At 29.2% G+C, this 6,393-nt stretch overlaps 1 long non-coding RNA gene across 1 annotated transcript; it reads left to right on the forward strand.

Annotated features, from left to right (window-relative positions):
- The first annotated feature begins 6,029 nt into the window (after positions 1-6,029).
- On the forward strand, positions 6,030-6,175 carry LOC115891774. The gene is made up of 2 exons (XR_004051898.1): positions 6,030-6,085; positions 6,138-6,175. It is a non-coding gene; the product is annotated as an uncharacterized LOC115891774 (long non-coding RNA).
- The last annotated feature ends 218 nt before the right edge of the window (positions 6,176-6,393 follow it).

The following is a 6,393-nucleotide window of genomic DNA, read 5'->3' on the forward strand; positions in this document are numbered from 1 at the left end:
GACTATGAGAATGTGTAATTAGTTTTTTGATTTTGTAAAAAGTAACGACAGGAAAAAATAAAATTAATTTTCAAAAAAATCATTTTTTTCCAAAAAACTCAGCAATCCTTGATATTTTTAGAACTTTTTTGATGGCATCTTGGTGAACATCCTAAAGCGCAACTTTTCCCCAATTTAACCATTTTCGTATCTCTTACGGTTTCCGAGATACCAATGCTCGTACCTCGAATTTATAGCACCCTATATAAAAAAATAATATTTTTTTTTTTCAAAAATATTTATCATCCGAAAATGAAATGGGAACATATTTCCTGTTAATATTAATTTTTGTTACAACTGATATTTCAAGATAGAATTTTTAATATTAGTATTAAGAAAAGCCACATAGGCAAACTTTTATTCATAGAAAATCTTCCTTCTAGCATTGTCCAATACGGCTTTGGGCAATTCTGGTTTCGACAGCCTAATGGCCGGATTAATATATCAAGCCTCGGCTCAAGTGCAGGTTATTAAAGCTACACTGAGAGACCTAATCAAACATGGAAAAGAGAGAAAGGAAAAATGCAATTCGATCAAGGCTAATGTGTCTGTTGACGACTATATTTATGAGGAAATAGGAAAATGTGTCCAGAGATATATCTGTGTCAAAAGGTATTCCTATAATTATTTTTCTTATATTTTTTATTAAATTTTAAGCATGTGTATTATAAGAAATAAAAACTATCGTAAAATTATGCCATTCTCATTATACAGCGGGTCTCAGAGAAAAGAGCATCTAATTTTTAAGAGGTGCTAGATCTAGTCTGAAGAAAAATTTTTCTTATTTACAATTTTGAAAATAAACTGAAAATATTTAACTTTGAAAATTTAAAAAAATAATGCTGGCATTTTGGCACCAATCGGATATCAGCAGCTACCCAACAAACATTTGAAGTTAAAATTACGTTAAATTAACCACCTAGACTATTATTGACCAACTGGAAATTGGTCGAAAATAGTTAATTTAACTTTTGGTAGGTTAGTATTATTCATAAACGTCTGTTTACTTTTCTCAATAGTTTAGAACAATATCACAAAAAAATATTTATTGAATCAAATTGGACAAGAAAATTGCCGCTTTCTTTTTATGAGGTTAAGATTTCTTTAAATTAATAACCTCAAAGGTTAAAATTTTTTGCTTAAGGTATTTTTCCTTGGAGGTGCAAGTTAAAAAATGGGCTATATTAGGTCGAGTAACGCCGGTAAAACAGAAATCTTTTATTTTCTTTGAGTGACAGTGACAGTTGAGAATGATATTTTATGCTAAGTTCGGTAATTACATATTAGATCTTCGAGCAATCCGATTAACTTTTCACAGTAATCACAGAGAAGAACAATGTAATCATGTGTCCTAAAATGAGAATCTTTATTGAGAGTCACGTGACATGTCAAATTTTTATCCTTTTGCTGGCCGATGCAATTACCGAACTGTCCTAAAATAGACAACTAAATTAGTTTTTTTTGCCTATTATTTTTAAAAGTTTTGTGTTTTGGGATTGTGAGTGTTATTACAGAGGACTTTTTGTTTTTATTGCACATAATGGACACGTTTAAGATTGTGGCGGTAATAAAAAAGAAACGCATTGAATAATCTTTCGTTCCCAACCAGTGGGAACAAGGTAATGTGCTGTGACGTAATAATCCCTCAAAAACTTTTTTAAACGGAAATCACCCCGAAGAAATAAAAAAAGGTAATTTTTAACCTGCCGCAATTCTGACTTTCTTCGAAGTCAAAAAACTAAGTTACTTTTACCTTTGAAGCATAATAGCGACTTACGAGGTCGAAATAAATTAAATTTTCAACCTAATTTAAACTCCTCCAAATAAGGTCTAATTTAAAGTTATTAACAACTAAATTTTAACCTAACTTGAAAACCAAACAATGCCTTCGACCCCCGAGATAAATTTGAGGTTATAATAAAGTAATATTTGACCTACTTTAAGTCCCTGTAGTCTTAATGCCCTCAATAGGTCATCAGTAACTAGATTTTAACAACGCCAGCTAACTCCAACGTTCCTACTTTTCAAATGCATAATTTTAGGTTGTTATTAACTAGTTTACGACCCCATTTTTAGATTTCTCGCACTTTATTCCCTACAAGAAATTTATTAAGTTAAGTATAAGTAAAATTCAACCAAATAGTGGTTAATTTTCCGTGGTCAATGTTTTTTTCTCCTTCCTATGCTATTTGGGTAAGGTTCAGAACCGGGAAATCTTGGTTCTTTTGACATATCGAAGAACCGTGATTGGAAATTACAAATTCCCGGTTCTTTCGGTACTTTCGGGACTAGGCAACAATAATTAAAAAAATATTTTTTGTTATATGCCAAAGACCATTGATACTTTTCTAACGGTCGAAATCAAACTCTTCTAAATAAGTAGTAATGCTATAATATTGCTCTTCTGAAGTTTTTTGAAGTTCCTATTATGTTTATGAGCAATTATTGAAGTTTAAATATATTATTTTATTGTATGTGTGTTTTGTTTTTGGTATTTGCATTTTTAGTTGAAAATGTAACTTTTTTTCAAATTTAGTTATGTTCTTTTATGTTACTATTTAAAGTTACCTATGTTTTATTTTCATTTCTGTTCACTTAATAATTTGATATTATTTAGATTTAAAACTCAACTTTCTATCGGTTTTACTTCGAAAAACCATCCCTTGCTTACTGATTGGCAAACTGCATAATCATTAAACATTAGTATTATCAAAAAGTGATAAAAATATAATAAGAGGGGAAATGTTGGGTGGTAAAAGAAACCGGGAGTTATATTTTGATTCAGAACGACATTTTACATAAGAATTAGCGAAAATGGTACCAGGGCTCATATTTGTTTCTGTAGGGAAACATTATAGACCAGTATCAATAATCAAATTGATCAATAATTGATAATTTAGCTTGGAGACCAGTTTTATGAAAAAAAAATCTAAATTTAATCATTTCTGCAGTAATTTCTTCCTATTTTCACTATTACAGTTGACAAAGGGTATCTTGAGATTGATAAAGAGCGTTTTGATGTAATGTGGTTTAAGTGCGCCGTTTTTCTAACACTAATTTCCCAAGAGAAACTTTATTATGAAATTTCTTTACTCTTAATGAACTTTTAAGGGTTTAGTTGCATTTTTATTTATTATTTTTATGCGGTAAACTTTCACAGAATTATTATTTAAATATGCAATATAAAAATTAATTAGATATAGTGCATATTCACAATTAATATGGGTATGATAAGCATATTATTTTCTGCATTTTTTTGTGTTAGTAAAAAAAAAGAAAATTTTAAAATTAAATCAAAATTCCCTTGATATTAAATCAGAATATCTAACGTTAATACTGTTATTTATTAAATTATATATACTACCAACTTAATACCTAATAGAACAAATATGCCTACTATAATATTTTACAGCAGTTTTCAAACATATTGTTCAATGCCATTATACAGGGTCTGGCAATAGTGCGTCGGGCATCAGTAACTCCAAGAATCAAAAACTTGAGAATTTTGTTTAAGTACAAACCTACAGTATGTACGGGGGTGTATTTCAGGAAAATAAATTAACTTCTATAGGGTGGCTCATAAAAGCGTGAGTGGACCAGGATGATTTTTTTTAAATAGAACACCCTGTATATTATTGCATTTTTGGCTTCGTTTCAGATCACTTTACGTTATCCTAAAATATGAGTAATTATATTTCGATGGTTTCACAGATATTAATAAATATATAAAAAATATATATTTTCTATCCTTTCTTAAAAAAATTATTACAAATACAAGAAATGCCCTGAAATCAAAATTATATTAGGTATTTACTTCAAATAGTTTGTACTTACTTTGCTATAAATATGGTAATCGTAAATTATACAGGGCATTCAACATTCTACCCCAAACTTTTTAAAATATAAAATAATTTTGTATTTTAATTTATTTTATTTATTTAATTTACATTTTTTTGTATTTAAAGTATGTATTTCAAAAGTTTTAATGGTTTCAAAGATTCAAGCAATATTATTTCATATGGCTCTTTCAACGGTAAACTACGAGAGAAATACAATTTTGTGATGGCTTTAAATTTACTGTGGAAAATGCCAAATGACATATAAAACTGCGAATATCTTCAAAACCATTAAAAATTTTGAAATATTCTAAATGCAAAAAATTTTTTAATTCTCCATCTATTAGAAAAATAATATATAGGATGTTCAATTTAAAAAAAAACGAATAAAAATGATTTTATATTTTAGAAAGTTTGGCGTAGAATTTTGAACACCCTGTATGATTTACGATTACCATATTTAGAGTAAAGTAAGTACAGACCATCTAAAGTAAATATCTAATATAGGTTTGATTTCAGGACAGTTCTTGTATTTTTAATACTTTTTATTAGAAAAGGTTGAAAAATATATATTTTTTATTTATATATAAATATCTCTGAAATCATCGAAATATAAGTACTCGTATCTTAGGATTATGTTTAGTGATATGAAAGGAAGCCAAAAATGCAATAATATACAGAGTGTTCCATTTAAAAAAAATCATCCTGATCCACTTACTCTTTTTTGAGCCACTCTATAGGAGTTAATATTTTCTTAAAATACATCCTAGTAAATACTTAGGTCGGCACTTAAATAAAATTCACAAGTTTTTTTATTCTAGGAGCTACAGATGCCCGAAGCACTATTGCCGGACCCTGTATATTTAATATTTAATATAATAGTTTTCCTAAATATTTTATAACTATACAGGATGAGCCTTAAATAAGAGCAAATATTTTTAGTGGTAGTATATATAGACCGCAGAAACGCGTCTATGAGGGTTTTTTTCACAAAAAAAATGAACATTTAACATTTTTAATTTTTTTTTATTTTTAGTTAAAAACCTAATTTATTGACAATATCGCAACATAGATCGTACATTAAATTTACAAGAAAGAAAACCCAGAAAAGATCTAGTGGTTCTCAAAATTTTCGCAAAAAAATATATATTTTTTTAAAATTTTCAAAATAAAATAACTCAGTTGTTTTGGACTTACTTGAAAAACGGTAAAGAGAAAATATGTTTCTTTTATCGAGCTCTACCAGCCCTGAAATTATTTGCACTTATTTACTCACCCCGTATAATATAAAAAAATAACTATTTCAGATATATTCAAGATTTTGAAGATGTTTATTCCATGCCTATGTTTTTTCAACTTTGCGCAAGTGTCCTGGTCGTATGCCTGTCAGCTTTATTCCTTTCAATAGTTAGATAAATAATATATCCATATAAATCGTAGTTAAAACTTCCTATTTTAGAATAGCCCAACATCTTTCAACTTCTATACTATGTTACTCTTTACATCTACTATGCTTTTGGAAGTTCTTTTATTTTGCTTACCAGGTGCCATATTATTTGATGAGGTAAAAAATAGTTATTAAATATATCAAATTAAAGCTTCATTCAGAACCTCGCAATATGCGGAGTAAATTAGTGGTTTCAATTAGTGTTGAAGTTTGTTTTTCTAATTTGAATGTAAGCGTTCAGAACGTCAAAATTAGTGGTACGAACGAGGGGTAAACCGCTGAGGAACTTGGTGTACAAAAAGAGAGAAGTATGCGGGGAAGTACGGGAAGTATGGAAGAAGTAGGGGAAGTATAGAGGAAGGTTAGGAAGTATTGAGGAAGTGAGAGGAAGTACGGGGAAGTACGAGGAAATATCGGGGAAGTATTTAAGAAGTGTGAAGGAAGTCCGGTAAAGTTCAAGAGAATTATTAGAAATTAAAAAGAAAAACAGAAGGGTTTCCTTATATAGAATATAGTTGATCATAGAATCTGATGCCTACTGTAGCAGCCATAACAATGTGGGGAATCTTATTTGGTCGTAGCTCTACCTGGAGAGTCAGTTTTTTATTTAAATCTTTTTTGCGCCTTGCATATTTGAATTCGATTCTCATTTTACTCTCGCTACTGTACGCTGAAACAACTATTCTTATTGTATTCATTTTATTATTCTGTGGCCATAAAGTGTAAAACTGTACTTTTAAAAGTTAGTAGAAAGGCTTGATAGGTAAGATTGTACCATATATATAAAATTTTCCCCCTGCTAAGTAAATGTATAGTATTTTAGATACCAAGAATAAAGAATTTTCGGAGTGTTTTTCGAAGAGTTTTCTTTGACTTGAGCGAACCCCTAACCCCTTATAAGAGTTTTGTTACACTACTTGAGCTTAGAACTACTTTAAGTTGGTATTTAAATAATACATTTTTTTGTCTACGGTTTTCGAGTATTTTTTTACAATTGGCAACATTGTAGTTTCGACTATACTAGGCAGCAATTCTCTTGCGTTTGTCTTCGAGATTTGTTTTAAAAGTGAG

This window comes from Sitophilus oryzae, unplaced genomic scaffold, assembly GCF_002938485.1.
Source record: "Sitophilus oryzae breed Bouriz unplaced genomic scaffold, Soryzae_2.0 scaffold_1198_pilon_pilon, whole genome shotgun sequence".
In the NCBI taxonomy this organism is placed as follows: domain Eukaryota; kingdom Metazoa; phylum Arthropoda; class Insecta; order Coleoptera; family Curculionidae; genus Sitophilus; species Sitophilus oryzae.